This window comes from Lolium perenne, chromosome 2 (genome assembly GCF_019359855.2).
Source record: "Lolium perenne isolate Kyuss_39 chromosome 2, Kyuss_2.0, whole genome shotgun sequence".
Lineage (NCBI taxonomy): Eukaryota > Viridiplantae > Streptophyta > Magnoliopsida > Poales > Poaceae > Lolium > Lolium perenne.
This window is the reverse complement of record NC_067245.2, coordinates 91,895,745-91,913,805: the sequence shown is the minus strand read 5'-3', so window position 1 is coordinate 91,913,805 and position 18,061 is coordinate 91,895,745. Positions and strand designations below refer to the sequence as shown.

Below are 18,061 nucleotides of genomic sequence, written 5' to 3'. Positions count from 1 at the left end.
AGGCAGCCCAACAGCTCATGCAGTGTGCTAGGTAGCCCAACAACTCATACAGTGCCCCAGCCCAGACGGTGTTGATGGAAAAATCCCAGAGTGAAGGTAAAAGTTTAGTCCCATACCGCTTAGCCATGAAGCTGGAGAGCTGTTTATAAGGTGAGCTTTTTGATGCCTTCTAGATACTAGTACTACATGAGGTATGTATGCATAGCGCGTGCGCTCGCGTGAATATTCGCGACTTAAGACTTTGGACGCTTGGCGGCGGCGCGGGTAGCGGCCTATCAAATAAATTTTGGTAATCCAAATTATTGTACTGGTTTACTTTGGCTGGGGTTAGTTTTCTGTCATGCAGTAAATATTATGGATCACTTCTGGCACCTTAGCCTGACAAGATTTTGTGTTCACTGACATCAACCCTTCAATTCATCCAGGCTGGTATTTCACCATTGCTCCAGAAGCAACTAGAAGATTTGGCCAGAAGGAATGTAAATGGTAATACTAGTAATAACGAGAATAAAGGGTCTCAATTTGTTATTGGCCAGGATCGTGTGGAACCCTTGCAAGCTCTTCAAGATTCTGGGCAAGAGGTGAGCTTTTCAATCGACATTTATGTCACTCATAACCAGAACCAAGTTTCTAAATTGTGTGTAGTTCATATATCAGTTGCTTTTGTTTGTATATTCTTCTGCCCCTTCTCTTATCTATTACTGATTTTATGCTGTCAGATTTGTGTGAATATGGACAAGCAAAGAGAGAAGAGAAGACTTGCTGAAAATTGGAGGCGGAAGAAACATGAAGAGAAGAAGAGTAATTTTCTTTCATCATTCTTTTCTAATTCGCTCCGCTTGCACTCATGCATCTCCAGTGGTCATGGCGCTGCAATTATTCATTTGTCAATATTTAAAAGAAATGCAAGAAGCCTGCATTCTACTTTTATCTCGTACACATGCCATTCCTATAATAATGCTGATGAACATTGGATTTTATCTGGCTCTGTCCGAGCGTTCATATTTCAAAAATGCCCCTAGCTATAATTAAAAATGGTACTACAAACTTTGTTTAGACAGCCCATCGATGTCTTAATTTCTTCCTTGCATTTTCAGGTACACGAGAACAAAAGAGAAATGACAGGAGACAAGCAAAAGAGAGGGACTGAATAGTCGATGAATAACTGAAGGAGGAGCCATTTATCTTGGCTATGTTTGTTTTGGCGTTGTTTATCTCTGGGTTCAGTAGGGTAAATGTGCCAGGCAACTTATGTTGTCAGGGACACTTGAGGTCCATGATTGCTTCTAAGAACACCTTCACTGATGTTTTTGACGTGATATTTCACTGAAGGCACTAAATTTATGAGTTAGTGTAAACAAGATTGAGTCGATCAGGCGATGGATATCATCATCAGCAGTTAAGCTAGAACCGAGCCTCAGCAAAGAATGATGAAACATAAGCAATTTGCTTGGCTGTGTTGTAACAGTTAACCCATCTCTGTAACCTGTGATATACGTTTATTAGAGTTTATCTTTAAATGTTTTTTTTTCTTTTGTGCGAGATCTCTCAGATGTTTACAAACCAAAATTTCTGGTGGAAATTTCAGGGACTTGACTGAACCGTTGTAGCAAATCTTGACTGTTGATGAGAAAAACAAATCCTAGCTGTTGTCCGACGCTTCGGCTTTCCTTTGTGGTGGTGGGGGCGCTGATAGTGTCAGGTGTGTTTTGTTAAGAGGTTCTCCTAAGTTTTTTTGAAACTGAGGTTCTCCTATGTTGTTTTCTCGTGCTTCCGATGTTTTTCACGTCAATATGAATATGACAGTATGAAGCAGTGGTTCAACATGTTGCCTTGCCTGGATTTTGTATGTGTGGACAATAGTGTCTTTAAGGATATTAGGTTCCTACATCCCTCGGCGGTGCGGATTTGCGTTGACTCGGCCGGCGAACCCGAGATTTCGAGGTGCACTACATCCCGGGTCACCATACGCGACGTTTTGGCCGCTTTCGTCGGGCTAGGTGGCCTCAAAAACGAGAAAAAAAAAGTTTTGACATGCACCACGGAGGGACCAAAAATCGTCGGCCATGGTACACCAGCAACCACGGCGCGACTTCAACTTCGTCGGCCATGGCAACTTTTCTTGTAGTGGGTGTTTGTCAAGTACTTGATGAACTTTGAGTGGAGCTTTTGTAGCCACTACGTGATGATTAGTGATTCCAATAGGAGAGTAATTCAGAGTAGCACAAGTGAAGAGAAGTTATCTAATTGTCCAATTACGTGATCATTGTTGAGAGTGTCCACTAGTGAAAGTATGATCCCTAGGCCTTGTTTCTAAGCATTGAAACACCGTTTCCAACAAGTTCTACTACATGTTCGTTTGCTGCCATTTTTATTTCAGATTGCAATTACTACTTATAATCATCCATATTACTTGTATTTCACTATCTCTTCGCCGAACTAGTGCACATATACATCTGACAAGTGTATTAGGTGTGTTGGGGACACAAGAGACTTCTTGTATCTTAATTGCAGGGTTGGTTGAGAGGGATATCTCTGACCTCTACCTCCCTGAGTTCGATAAACCTTGGGTGATCCACTTAAGGGAAACTTGCTGCTGTTCTACAAACCTCTGCTCTTGGAGGCCCAACACTGTCTACAGGAATAGAAGCGTGCGTAGACATCAGTCTTTTCAGACGATGCAGCGTCGGCCAAGGCGGCCTTAGCAGCCTTGTTGCCAGTAGGACGGCCTGCCGACGTTGCCAACGGCGTGTCCAGATCAATGGTGTCCTTCCCCTTGGACAACGACAGACGCGTCAGCTGCCATTTGTGGTTCGTTTTGAGCTTGCTATAGCAATGCGTCAGCCTGAAAGTCTTATGACCGTCCGAGTTCCTCCGGGACAAATCCATGGCCTTGTCAAACTAACCAAAGGAAGCGGAATCATTTCATCGAACACAATGTATGCGCTACAGATTATGTAAGAAAGAGTCGTACCAGTTGGGCGACGTCGGCGCCGCTGTCGCCTCTGGTCACTAAGTCGTGATGGTACCCATGGAAGGAGTTCACCGACGCCTGGATGATGACCCATCGCGTCGACATTGCCTTTTGGCTCCTCTTCATTGTCACTTTGTTGTAGTCACTGTTGATGAGCTTGCGCTCATCGAACTCGGCCTTGATCCTCGTCCAATACTTCCTGTATTTTTGGTTGGCGCCGATGATGGAGTCATGGCTCACCGTCGCCCACGACTCGCACAGACATAGATCCTCCAAAACCGTCCACTTGGGGTCTCGTGTGCCCGATGCCTTCTTCTTCGTCTTCTTCCTAGTCCTCATGCCATCCGCGTCTACCTCCACGAGATCATCATCACCGGCACCCTCCTCGTCCTCTTCCTCGCTGCCCTCTTCGTCCTCTTCCTCGTCATCATCGTCGTCCTCCACCCCCTCCTCTTCCTCCTGCTCCTCGTCCTCACCCCGTCCTCCTCCTCCTCCTCCTCCTCAGCACCGGCGCCATCGAATTCGAGCGGCCCCCTGGGGCCAGTGAACGGGCGCCGTCCGGACCGGGTCCTGGCTCGCGCTGAGGCGCTTGCTCGTACGCCGGTGAGTAGAAGAGGTTGTTGGGGTTGAAGCCGCCATGCGGCAGCGCATCCTGTTAGTGGGGCGACAAGTTAGGCGTCACGCACCCGGGAGTGGCGGAGGGGCCGTCGTTGTTGAAGGTGGATGTCGACGGAGAGATCACTCCCGGAATGTACACCGGCAAGGACGTACTCCATGGGCTCGCATTGGTGGCGTCGATACACCCGACCATTATGTGCTGGTGCTGGCGCGCCGCCAGAGCCTTCTTTTCCTGCTCCGCTGCGCTCCGTCCTTTCCGCTCCGCCGTCGCCATCTTCCGGTGCAGACAATCTTGCTGCCATTGATCATCGGTCCATCCTTCCGGCTTTTTCTTCAGAGCCGGCGCCTTCCGCGGCTTCGTGAACGACGCTTTCGCCCCTTTCGTCTCATTGCTTGGCGGCTTCTTGGCCGCTTTCTTGGCCATCTTTTTGGGGGCTGTCGGTGGCGCCATGGAATGGGGAGAGGGTAGCGGCGGCGGGTGGACGGCGGGAGGGAGAAACAAATCGGCAGGATAGGAGAAATGAATCGGCGGCGGGATATGTGTTGGAAGGCCAGAAATGCGAGGCGTGATAGGCGCGATGTGGCGGGAGGGGCGGGATTTGGCGGGAGTGGGTTGGGCCCGCGTCGCTTCGCCTCGCTTTTCGTTGTGTCCGGCGTGCCCGGTGCAGGGGATGGGGACGGGCTCGGGGCGCCGGACCCCGTATCAGGTCGCGCCGGAAAAAAATCGGCTTTAGGAAACGCACCTGAAATCATTTTTTTGTCCAGCGTGTCCCAAATCGGTTTGGGATGGTTTGGGAGAAGTGAATGGAGATGCTGGCGACCAGGAGGAGTCATGGCGTTGTAGTATCGATGGGACTTTGTTCTCGTTTAACCAATGGCCTAAAATAGAACCTAGTGGGCCGAACAGTTAACCTCCAAGCCCAAATGGTTTTTTAGGTTCGGTCCAAATAGCCAAAAGGTTAACCCTCACCTTAGCACGTACAACTCCTCACGCCCAGCGCCGCGCCGCCGCCTCACGAGCGCCTCCTACCCTCCGCCTTCGCCACCGGCAACCTGTCCGCCGTCATCTACCCTCCGCCTACAACTTGTAGGGAAGGAGAAGACGCCCTTCCGGCTCCCCTCCTCCCGGCGCCACCGTCCTCAGTCTCTGATGGCTGAAGCACCGGAGCAGCCGATGTCGGACCCTCCCACTCCGCCCCAGGAGACGAAGCAAAGGCCCAAGAAAAACAAGAGAGGCCGCTCCAAGAAACCCAAGCGAGCCGCCGCCGCCCCCGCCGCTGCGTCTGCCACCCCCTCCTCCGGCGCCACCATGGTCGACAACCCCTTCCTCGTCCTTGCCGGCGGCAGGGAAGGAGGTAACGACCTCAACTTCTCGTACTGTTATTTCCACCTTGGGGTTGGGTTCACTGACTTGGCTTGGGGTTCGGCGCAGGGTTCCTGGAGCTGGAGGAAATCGACGGGGCCGACTACGGGATCTTCGGGACCATCGTGGAGGACGTGGGAGCAGGTGAGAGGAAGGTGGGCAATGACCAGAAGAGGAAGACCAAGAGGGGGAAACGGAAGCGAGGGGATGGTGCCAAGCGCTTGGATGCCGATGTTGGTGGCAATTGTGCAGACGGTTTGGTAGCTGAGAGCAAGGAGGAGGAGGGTGAGACGGCTGAGGAGAAGGGAAAGAGGAAGAAGAGGAACAGGAAGAAGAGGAAGGTGAACGATAAGGAGAAGGATTCAGAGAGCAAGGAGGATGCTACAGATGACAATGTGGAGGAGGGTAAGAAGGATGTTACCAATGACAATACCGAGGAGGGTAAGAAGGGCGAGAAGAAGGGAAAGAAGAAAAGGAACAGGAAGAAGAGGAAGGTGAATGACGAGGATAAGGATTCGGACAGCAAGGATGATGTTACCGATGACACCATGGAAGGTGCTTAGTTTGTCCAGCGTGTCCCAAATCGGTTTGGGATGGTTTGGGAGAAGTGAATGGAGATGCTGGCGACCAGGAGGAGTCATGGCATTGTAGTATCGATGGGACTTTGTTCTCATTTAACCAATGGCCTAAAATAGAAACTAGTGGGCTGAACAGTTAACCTCCAAGCCCAAATGGTTTTTTAGGTTCGGTCCAAATAGCCAAAAGGTTAACCCTCACCTTAGCACGTACAACTCCTCACGCCCAGCGCCGCGCCGCGCCGCCGCCTCACGAGCGCCGCCTACCCTCCGCCTTCGCCACCGGCAACCTGTCCGCCGTCATCTACCCTCCGCCTACAACTTGTAGGGAAGGAGAAGACGCCCTTCCGGCTCCCCTCCTCCCGGCGCCACCGTCCTCAGTATCTGATGGCTGAAGCACCGGAGCAGCCGATGTCGGACCCTCCCACTCCGCCCCAGGAGACGAAGCAAAGGCCCAAGAAAAACAAGAGAGGCCGCTCCAAGAAACCCAAGCGAGCCGCTGCCGCCCCCGCCGCTGCGTCTGCCACCCCCTCCTCCGGTGCCACCATGGTCGACGACCCCTTCCTCGTCCTTGCCGGCGGCAGGGAAGGAGGTAACGACCTCAACTTCTCGTACTGTTATTTCCACCTTGGGGTTGGGTTCACTGACTTGGCTTGGGGTTCGGCGCAGGGTTCCTGGAGCTGGAGGAAATCGACGGGGCCGACTACGGGATCTTCGGGACCATCGTGGAGGACGTGGGAGCAGGTGAGAGGAAGGTGGGCAATGACCAGAAGAGGAAGACCAAGAGGGGGAAACGGAAGCGAGGGGATGGTGCCAAGCGCTTGGATGCCGATGTTGGTGGCGATTGTGCAGACGGTTTGGTAGCTGAGAGCAAGGAGGAGGAGGGTGAGACGGCTGAGGAGAAGGGAAAGAGGAAGAAGAGGAACAGGAAGAAGAGGAAGGTGAACGATAAGGAGAAGGATTCAGAGAGCAAGGAGGATGCTACAGATGACAATGTGGAGGAGGGTAAGAAGGATGTTACCGATGACATGTGGGACCTGCTAGAGGATGACATGTGGGACCAACTGAAGAACTGCTTGAGATTATGATGCCCCGCTTTGCGGTGAGGCGAAAAAGCTATCCTAGGCAACCAATTGACCAGCTACATTTTGGTGGCCGGTACAGGGGCTTGGGCGCGGCGGATCTAGAGCCGGTTTAGTGGGGGCGGACGAAAGTTGTCCGGAGTCGAAGGCGGTGGGCGATAGAAGCGGCGTAGAGAGGGTGAAATGTCAGATGTGGTTTATCGCATTTGACCCCATTTTTCCCACCCAACCATTTGTGCTGGTAGTTTTCCAGCCCAATTTTGACATAACTATAGCCTGCATGCATTCTAGGGTTTTGCGCCAAAATATTTGTAGGTTAGTAGCGTTTTACGAGAGCCATAGCTTCTATATGCATGCTCCAAGCAAGGCGATTCCGGTGGCGTTGGAAAGGCTCTCAGAAAGTTAGATTTTTCTAGACATGTACTTTTAGAGATGTAGTGTTTATGGTTAGGGTTTAGGATTTAGGTTTGGGATTCCGGGTAGGGTTTAGGGTTAGGGTTTATGTGAATGGTTAAAGTTTATGGTTTAGGATTTAGGATCAAGATTAGGGTTTAGAGATCCATCATTTCATGTGTCACAAAATGATAGTTACTACTCCATGGTGCTCCTATACTGGAGGCGACCGCTAGTAGGACTCTGGCGCCGGCCATGGCCGCGCGCCACCATCTGAGAGATCTGAGAGGGGGCCACGGACGTTGGTGCTCAGGACCCATGAGGCCGGAGGTAGGAGATGAGGTTTCACACACGTGTTCTAGTTAACTAAGTTGGGAGCGCAGGTTGATAACAAGAAAAGCTTTAGGGTTTATTTGCAAAATCGCATGTCCGGCAGTTTTTCCGGATCGGAGGGAGTACCTTTTTTGGTTTGGTAGATTTCCCGCTTATATATTTTTTACAACACATGCACTTTCTAGGTTTTCCTTCCCTTTTACATGGGGATTCAATCTATCTACTATGAATTTCCATTGAAATTTTCTTCATTTTTTGTCTGACAATATACATCCAAAAAGTGACCTTAAAGTTGCACCACCAGTACTAGAAATTGCAGGAAGAAACAATGTTAATTGTGGTATAGATTTCTGACTATCCACAACCGGGCCAAACATGACAAACATTTGGTTTTTCCATACATTGTAGTAGACCACTCTTCATAAATAATTAAGCGAAGTAACTGAAACCAAAAAATTATAGTGCAACTGGATCTAACTTCTACAAACCATTTATAGACATAGATGTGAAAGTAGTCGCACAAAGGGTTTAGACCTAGGGCCTTTAACACATAAGAATGACAAGAATTGCAACATGCACTATTGACTCATATATGGCTTTGCATAATAAAATACTTTGCAATTGGGAAATAAATAAATAAAATGATTAAGTAATATCCTATTTTGGTAGTCACAAAAGAATTTTGTCGGGATATGTCTTGGTGCACATGCCCTACTACTGACAACGGTGGCCCAATACTGAACTAAATCCTCACCATCACGGGACAACCCTAAATTTACAGTGGTACTCCTTCCATCCCACCAAAAGTGTATCAACTTTATTACAACTTAGATGTATCTAGACACCATCTTGTAGATAGATACATGCATCCAAATTTTGACAAATTTTAGGCAATTTTGGTGGGACGGAGGGAGTATTAGACAAGAGAATTGTCAACACTGTGAATTACGATAAATACTCCCGGCTTAGGTTCCCGATCGATTATGGGTTGATGTAACGGTATGTGGAAAACATATACATGTATGTGTCCTAAACTAGCTAGCCCTCCATGCATGCATGCAACCACATCATCATTACTGACTTGACCTATATGAAAAATGGAAGCAATTAAGCAATCATGTACCCAGGTTTCGCTTACGACGATGATGGTATGGTGGTTTTTACCAGAGACGAGTCCGGCTAGCAGGGGCGGATCCAGGATTTAAGCATAGAGAGGGCGAAGCTAGCAAAGAATGAGCACTAGTCGACTATTATATCAAATATACCTGGTATCCCATTATATCGCAAGGTTATATATATTCACCTAATATAAATCTTGCTTTCGGTTTGCCCTACCGAGTGGCGCCTAACTACGATGGTGGTTGGACCTGCCATGTCACCATGAACAAATACGGATACATATGTCCACGGTGCTCCAGCGGCAAATCGAATTGTACATAAATGGTCAACTGCAAAGCAAAAAATCCCAATGTTGGCCCAATATGTATCTCATGTTTTTTGAGCTACTGTAGCTAATTTAAACAAAAGATAAGTTCAGATCTCTATCTCTCATATGAGAGATGCAAGTAATATTGCTAAACCATTAGCGCTTTGGGCATTGACACAATAATATACTCCCTCCGCTCCTTTCTATAGTGCATATAGATTTTTGGCATTTGTTTCACAATATAAGGCTTTAGCTTGGTTTTTTTTTCAGTTACCCCCTCCACCGGTCAACTCCCACACGACATGCATGAAAAAAAATCCATACAAAATAGGAAACAATTAATTGAGATTCCTAATGCATGGCTCCAAGGATTGCTTAGATTTAGGAAACAATGTTTTTCTTTCCTTAATTAAACCTGACTGCACATATATGGAGAGTCAACCAGACAGATTTGTGGGATTTGTTACGGTAAGTTAGGAAGTTATCGATTTCCATAATTTTAGTCTGATCTCAAATCGTTCAACCAGGGGGTCTTGTGTAAAAAAAATAATCTTGCAGTAATTTGCGTGCAAAAAATCTATAGGCACTATAGAAAGGAATGGAGGGAGTATATGTTACTGATATTCCAACAATGCAAACCTTGAAAGATGAACTCTTGTTTGCGAAACCAGAATTTGTATTAGTTGTCTGACTGTGACTACAAATCAGGAATCTTCCAGACGGATTCTTGTAACGCTCCTTACTAGAAGTTGTAATGATGTAGTTGTAAGTTAGACTTGTGATGGAGTCGGGCTGTGTTGTTGCACTTTTATTGATGCTTATTGTTTGAATTGTGACCTGATGGTCCAAAAAATAGGGATGTCATGCCAAAAGTTTCTAGAATCTTGCTTATCGGTGTCCATAGGCAGCTGCATAGTACACATCAATAATAATAAGTCCTGCTAGCTCCAAAAGCTTGTGACCTGATCACTAATTAGGAGGGACAAATAGTCTAAATATCTCTTGGCGGCTCATTCCAAAATTTTGGTACTCCTAAAATTTTGATACTCTTAATTAATCAGATCAGTGCAGTGCCATGTCGAGATTAACATGTATATATAGACTACATTAGTACTCCTGGTTGTTCCAAGATTTCATAACTTTGCACACCATATTCATTTTGGTAGTTTTCCCGCTCGTTTTTCGTGTTGGCACTTTTCCCATCCAAACTTTTGTTCTGCCAGTTTTCCGTCCCAATCCCAACACAATTATAGCCTACATAGTACATTGCAGGTTCTCCCGCCTAAACAACGTTTTTTTGAGAGCCTTAGCGTCTACGTACGTTTTCCAGGCGATTCGAGCGGCGTTGGAAGGGCTCTTAGAAACTTATTTTTTTCTAGACTTGTATTTAGAACTCTAGTATTTTATCATATTGGGAAATTTCTTCGCACTTTGGAACTTACGTATCCTATCGGAAAGTTTTCGGGGACCAAAAGAAGACCATCTAAGCCCCCGAATGGGCCCTGCAAGTTCTATCGACAAGAATTTGTCCGCGTCCTTATTTATGCCCATCGTTTATGGATCACGCGCGCTAAAGCATTACATATCATTTTATGTGCGTTTATTTTGTCGTGTGTTACTATTTTTATCAATAAATGATTGCATGAACCTATTATTTCATGAGTCCCTAATTTATGTGCATTTCCTTATTTCGTCTGTCGCCGCATATTATATGTGTCCTTTTATGACACTCACACTCCGCTTCATCACGACGGCATTTGGCCCGTTCCAGATGTTGGAGACGGCAATGGCGGGGGAGCGACGTAGGGTGACCTACAAGTTGCAAGCTACGTCGATCTGTGATGGTGAGGGATGTGTAGTCGTTGAAGGGGTTGTCGTCCACGACAGTGGGTGGGATTTCTAGCTGCATGCATGGTGGTATCGGAGGGGAGCTTGCCACAATGTCGTTTGCGCGGCTGCAGCATGTCTCGGGAACCCCGCCCATGTAGGAGACGATGCATGGAAGTGGGAGAGGGCGCCGCAGAGGCACACAACCTCAAATGCACGATCTTGTTGTGTGTGTGTGTGGGGGGGGGGGGGGTGAGGGGGGCTGCCCACTGATGATGCCCGCTTTGCGGTGAGGCAAAAAGCTATCCCACGATGACCAATATTTTGGTGCCCGGTACAGGGCTTGGGCGCGGCGGATCTAGAAATAAATTATAAATACTCCCCGCATACCATAATTTCGGTCATGAAATAAATTATAAAATTTGAACTAAGTATTATTAGCCGACTGGGTACTGATTGGCTTAGCTCCCGGCCGATTATCGGTTCATGGAACGGTACGTGGAAAACATATACATGTCTGTGTCCTAAACTGCTAGCCCTCTATGCATGCATGCAACCAAACCGTACGGGTGAAGCCCAATGGATGTTCGACATGCGAAGGTGAAGCCCAAGCTTAAATATTTTAGCTTTACAGACTTCGGGTCCTCTAGGTACGTACTACTAGTACGATATATAGCTAGGCTCATCTTCGATGACATCGTCCATCTCATCACTCTCACTGGAACCAAACCGTACGGGTGCTACGCTCTCTCCTCATCCATCTCCTTCCCAACTATGTCGACGCATATGCCCTCATCAACCACCTCCTACGGCATCACTCCATGGAAGCCTGCCGCGCCACACATGCCCACGCCCATGACGAAGACGACTAGCATGGGCGGATCCACCATCCCTCCAGCCCGGGCGGTCGCCCGGGCCTGGCGACGGCGGCACGCCTAGTATCATGTGATGTTCTATAGCATTTTGTCTCAAAAAATGGCATGGTAGGCATGTTTTCCCAGGCTTCTAGAAACTTCTAGGTCCGCCCATGACGACTAGGAGGTGAGGCTGAGCGGGGCGTGCACCGCGGTGACGACCGTGGCAAAACAGACATCCATGGGAGTGTGGGAAAAAGTAGAGGCTGGAGCATGACCATGATGGTGAGGTCGGCCACCGCCCGCCTGGTGCCGCCCGGTGTGTGTGTGTATGGATACATGAATGAGATGGATGATTGCTATGTGCATGGTGCATGGTTTCACATAACGATGCATGTGGCATGGTCACGTCATATCCCACGTCAGGCCTATTCCGTCCTACCGGGAGAAAATGGATTATGGGAATTCTAAGAAGTCGGGCAGATGTGAATTCTACGGTCGGCTGCGGAGAGTAGCATGCGCGAATTCGCTTGCATAGTTTTCCCAAAAACACCTGACTAACATTGCGATTGACTAGATACGGGATAAGTGAGACTGCAGCGCTAATCCCGCCGCATCAAAATGGGATCTCAGAAACGGAATTACTGAGATTTTTCCACAGGGATCTCAAAAATGGAATTACTGAGCTTGGCAGCATGCCTGTCCCATTTGTAGTTATCCTTAGTTTCACACGCCAAGGTTGGCTTGACATTACGGAGCATGTACTTAATCTACTCTATTCTAATGGAGGATAGTCCTATTATATGTCTATGATCAGCATTTTGGCTGTTTGTCCATCTATATGTAGATAGAATAGCTTTTCTGTTTAGAGGCGGTGAAAAGCATAGAGCCAGCAAAAAAGGGATTGATTTTGTTTTTATGAAAATAGAATGAAAGCAGTGCCAATTTAAATTAAAGAGGTGAAAAGAAAAACCGAGAGAAAGACATAGTTGAAATCTGTTGTGTTGCATGCACTGTGCCAGCCCGGAAATGATTGGCTGATGCATGGAGTGTGCTAGGCAGCCCAACAGCTCATGCAGTGTGCTAGGTAGCCCAACAACTCATACAGTGCCCCAGCCCAGACGGTGTTGATGGAAAAATCCCAGAGTGAAGGTAAAAGTTTAGTCCCATACCGCTTAGCCATGAAGCTGGAGAGCTGTTTATAAGGTGAGCTTTTTGATGCCTTCTAGATACTAGTACTACATGAGGTATGTATGCATAGCGCGTGCGCTCGCGTGAATATTCGCGACTTAAGACTTTGGACGCTTGGCGGCGGCGCGGGTAGCGGCCTATCAAATAAATTTTGGTAATCCAAATTATTGTACTGGTTTACTTTGGCTGGGGTTAGTTTTCTGTCATGCAGTAAATATTATGGATCACTTCTGGCACCTTAGCCTGACAAGATTTTGTGTTCACTGACATCAACCCTTCAATTCATCCAGGCTGGTATTTCACCATTGCTCCAGAAGCAACTAGAAGATTTGGCCAGAAGGAATGTAAATGGTAATACTAGTAATAACGAGAATAAAGGGTCTCAATTTGTTATTGGCCAGGATCGTGTGGAACCCTTGCAAGCTCTTCAAGATTCTGGGCAAGAGGTGAGCTTTTCAATCGACATTTATGTCACTCATAACCAGAACCAAGTTTCTAAATTGTGTGTAGTTCATATATCAGTTGCTTTTGTTTGTATATTCTTCTGCCCCTTCTCTTATCTATTACTGATTTTATGCTGTCAGATTTGTGTGAATATGGACAAGCAAAGAGAGAAGAGAAGACTTGCTGAAATTGGAGGCGGAAGAAACATGAAGAGAAGAAGAGTAATTTTCTTTCATCATTCTTTTCTAATTCGCTCCGCTTGCACTCATGCATCTCCAGTGGTCATGGCGCTGCAATTATTCATTTGTCAATATTTAAAAGAAATGCAAGAAGCCTGCATTCTACTTTTATCTCGTACACATGCCATTCCTATAATAATGCTGATGAACATTGGATTTTATCTGGCTCTGTCCGAGCGTTCATATTTCAAAAATGCCCCTAGCTATAATTAAAAATGGTACTACAAACTTTGTTTAGACAGCCCATCGATGTCTTAATTTCTTCCTTGCATTTTCAGGTACACGAGAACAAAAGAGAAATGACAGGAGACAAGCAAAAGAGAGGGACTGAATAGTCGATGAATAACTGAAGGAGGAGCCATTTATCTTGGCTATGTTTGTTTTGGCATTGTTTATCTCTGGGTTCAGTAGGGTAAATGTGCCAGGCAACTTATGTTGTCAGGGACACTTGAGGTCCATGATTGCTTCCAAGAACACCTTCACTGATGTTTTTGACGTGATATTTCACTGAAGGCACTAAATTTATGAGTTAGTGTAAACAAGATTGAGTCGATCAGGCGATGGATATCATCATCAGCAGTTAAGCTAGAACCGAGCCTCAGCAAAGAATGATGAAACATAAGCAATTTGCTTGGCTGTGTTGTAACAGTTAACCCATCTCTGTAACCTATGATATACGTTTATTAGAGTTTATCTTTAAATGTTTTTTTTCTTTTGTGCGAGATCTCTCAGATGTTTACAAACCAAAATTTCTGGTGGAAATTTCAGGGACTTGACTGAACCGTTGTAGCAAATCTTGACTGTTGATGAGAAAAACAAATCCTAGCTGTTGTCCGACGCTTCGGCTTTCCTTTGTGGTGGTGGGGGCGCTGATAGTGTCAGGTGTGTTTTGTTAAGAGGTTCTCCTATGTTTTTTTGAAACTGAGGTTCTCCTATGTTGTTTTCTCGTGCTTCCGATGTTTTTCACGTCAATATGAATATGACAGTATGAAGCAGCGGTTCAACATGTTGCCTTGCCTGGATTTTGTATGTGTGGACAATAGTGTCTTTAAGGATATTAGGTTCCATTTTATTTTTGCAAAAATTCTGCCGCACTATAAATAATCATCTGTCAGCACTAAAATTAATAAAAAATATAGATGAGAATTCCGATAGATCTTTGTACCACCTAGGGATAGACACTAGCGCGAGCTGAAGGCGTGCTGCCATCCTCCTCTTTCAACTTTTATCTCGTACACATGCCATTCCTATAATAATGCTGATGAACATTGGATTTTATCTGGCTCTGTCCGAGCGTTCATATTTCAAAAATGCCCCTAGCTATAATTAAAAATGGTACTACAAACTTTGTTTAGACAGCCCATCGATGTCTTAATTTCTTCCTTGCATTTTCAGGTACACGAGAACAAAAGAGAAATGACAGGAGACAAGCAAAAGAGAGGGACTAAATAGTCGATGAATAACTGAAGGAGGAGCCATTTATCTTGGCTATGTTTGTTTTGGCGTTGTTTATCTCTGGGTTGATGAGGGTAAATGTGCCGGGCAACTTATGTTGTCGTGGACACTTGAGGTCCATGATTGCTTCCAAGAACACCTTCACTGATGTTTTTGACGTGATATTTCACTGAAGGCACTAAATTTATGAGTTAGTGTAAACAAGATTGAGTCGATCAGGCGATGGATATCATCATTTGCAGTTAAGCTAGAACCGAGCCTCAGCAAAGAATGATGAAACATAAGCAATTTGCTTGGCTGTGTTGTAACAGTTAACCCATCTCTGTAACCTGTGATATACGTTTATTAGAGTTTATCTTTAAATGTTTTTTTTTCTTTTGTGCGAGTTCTCTCAGATGTTACAAACAAAAATTTCTGGTTGAAATTTCAGGGACTTGACTGAACCGCTGTAGCAAATCTTGACTGTTGATGAGAAAAACAAATCCTAGCTGTTGTCCGACGCTTCGACTTTCCTTTGTGGTTGTGGGGCGCTGATAGTGTCAGGTGTGTTTTGTTAAGAGGTTCTCCTATGTTGTTTTCTCGTGCTTCCGATGTTCTGCACGGCAATATGAATATGACAGTATGAAGCAGCGGTTCAACATGTTGCCTTCCCTGGATTTTGTGTGTGGACAATAGTGTCTTTAAGGATATTAATTTCCATTTTTCTTTGCAAAAATTCTGCCGCACTATTAATAATCGAGCCAGTCAGCACTAAAAGTAATAAAAATTACAGATGAAAATTCCGATAGATCTTTGGACTATACCTGAGCATTTCTCGGGCCGGGCCTCGGGCCGGGCCGACCAAGGCCCAACGCGGAAAATCTCGGCCCAGGCCTAGCCCGGCCCGACCGGCGGGCCGGAAATCTTGGCCCAAGCCCGGCCCATCATAAGGAAAGCCTGTCGGGCCTCGGGCCGGGTCGCTTCCTTAAATAGCGTAAAATGATGGCCCAGGCCCGGCCCATGCTGACCATCGGGCCAAAATCTGCCTGTGCCCGGCCCACGGGCATGGTCGGGCCGGGCTTGGCCCGGGAATTTCGGGCCGGTGGGGCCGGGCTGCCCATGGCCAGGTATACTTTGGACCACCTAGCGATGACTATGGACACTAGCGTGAACTGAAGGCGTGCTGTCATCCTCCTCTTTCAAGGAGCTAGGCAAAACTTGCCATCCTTTCGTTTCAATGGATTCTACTACAACAAGGTTTAGTACGACAAGCTTTGTTCGGTTCGTGCTAGTGTCTGTAGTCGTCGCTAGATGATCCAATGACCTTTTTATAATTTTTATAATTTTAGGATTTTTGTACTGTTGATTATTCATATATCGATGGAATTTCGAAAAAAAAGCTATTCGCTGTCACATTGCCTTTTTTTTTTCTCTCGAGGGTACGCCGTAACAGCGCTCCACGTATTTTTTGACCAACCGGCCTCATCCCACTTTATCCGATCATATCTAAAACTACAAGAAAATAGCCCTAGCTAGCCAAAGATAAAAGCCCAAGCTAACTAAAAGGAAAAAAACACCCAAATTCCAGCCCACTAGGACTAAGTCAGCATATAACGTTTCCTCGCCGTCTTCCTAATCCGTATGTGAGAAGAACCGCGACCTGAACTGGATTCCTAATCCGACTCTCACCACACCACATGCACAGGCCTCAGTGGCTCAGCCTATATTAACAGCCACAAGCCTTTCTTGATCTCTGTCACGCTTCCGTTTCCTTGATTCTTGTGGCCAATCCAGATCGACACGAGAATCCAGAGAGAACACGCGCTCTTCCGCATAGCCGTCGACGCGATGGCATCGGCGCAGGACGCCGGCAACGATCAGTCTATCGCGGAGTCTGGCTTCACCACTTTCTTCCGAAACCTCGGAGAGGCCATTGACGGGATCGCGGCGGACGAGACCGACGAAGACGTCCTAGACGCCCTGGGCGAGCTCAGAGAGGCCCTCGGTAAGGTGGTAGCAGCGCCCTTGGCGACAGCCGAAGATGTCCTGCACCAGGACAAGATGGCCATGAGCGACTTGGCACTCGAGATCGATGAGGCCATCGACATGATCGCTGCGGCGGCCGCTGCCGGCGAAGTTGACTGGGAGGTGGAGTGCGCGCGCAAGGCCAGAGAGACCATCGTTGACTTTACCCGCACCCGCCAGCTCAATGAGGTTGTCAAGGAGATGGCAGCGATGGGCATGGACAAGGGAACTTTCTTGCCGACCGGCGAGGTTGAAGAAGAGGCCGTGAATGAGGAGGTTTTCTTGGACGATCAGGTTCAGCAAGAGATTTACGAGGAGGCCTTCTTGGAAGAGCTGGACTACCACGAGATGGTCTTTGCCATGGACGAGGCTTTGGATGAGTTGCGCGAGGAAGCGGCCGGGTGCAAGCTCTCGGAGACCATGGACGCGATGTATGGATCGATTGGATATGGAGTAGTATATGTCAAAATCCTAGCTAGAGGATGATCCGATGATACTCATTTAGCTCTGTGCTATGTGGTTGGAACCTCCAGCTTCCCGCGCACCATGATTGCTCCTCCGTATTTTTTTCTTTGCGAATTCATTCGCACACGGCGAGGGTACCCGTTTCTCCGCCCCGCCCAAAAGTAAATGACCAAGCCATCCCACACCCACACCCAAGCCGCGCCGCCGGTCCATTCGTTCGCACACAGACACAGGCAGCACAGCATCCAATCCACCCAACCCCCAAGCCAAGCCGCCGGTCCAGTCCCAAACCCTAACGCACTCCTTCCCCTTCCTCGAACCCTTCTTCTCCCCGCCCCCCGCCGCCGCTCACCGGAGCTCCCACCCACCCGCGCATCCGCCACCCGGAGCAACTACTTCGCTCAAGGGCAGGAGGGGGACGACCCCGCGTCCGCCGCCTCTCTACACCGCCGGCCAGATCCAGATCCTCCTCCTCGTGCCGCTCCCGGCGTCTTCAACGCCCGCACGCCCGCACCAACCACCTCCTCCTCCTGCTGCTCACGGCCTCCAAACAGACCAAAAGACGCCCGCTTCCCCGATCCACATGCCAACACCCACCGCATCCCCTGCTCATCACGGAAGGACGACGCGACGCAGACCTCACCTGCTGCAACGCCGGTGAGCGCCGCCCTCCCTCCCTTCACCTCACCACCCTTGAGCACTCGCTCATGCATCATTTCATTTTCACTCTGCGTCTGACAGCCCATAACCTCTGCAGGATGCTGCTGGTTTTGGTTTTCTTCTTCTAAACATTGTGATGCCAAAAATCCCTAGCTACC

The 18,061-nt window shown here is 47.7% G+C and overlaps 2 long non-coding RNA genes across 2 annotated transcripts; both read left to right on the top strand.

Moving 5' to 3' along the window:
• Positions 1–428: 428 nt before the first annotated feature.
• LOC139836026 (uncharacterized) lies at positions 429–1,535 on the top strand. The gene is made up of 3 exons (XR_011751769.1): positions 429–581; positions 720–801; positions 1,098–1,535. It is a non-coding gene; the product is annotated as an uncharacterized lncRNA (long non-coding RNA).
• Positions 1,536–12,916: 11,381 nt separating this feature from the next.
• Positions 12,917–14,157, top strand: LOC139835186 (uncharacterized). The gene is made up of 3 exons (XR_011750923.1): positions 12,917–13,082; positions 13,221–13,301; positions 13,598–14,157. It is a non-coding gene; the product is annotated as an uncharacterized lncRNA (long non-coding RNA).
• Positions 14,158–18,061: the final 3,904 nt, after the last annotated feature.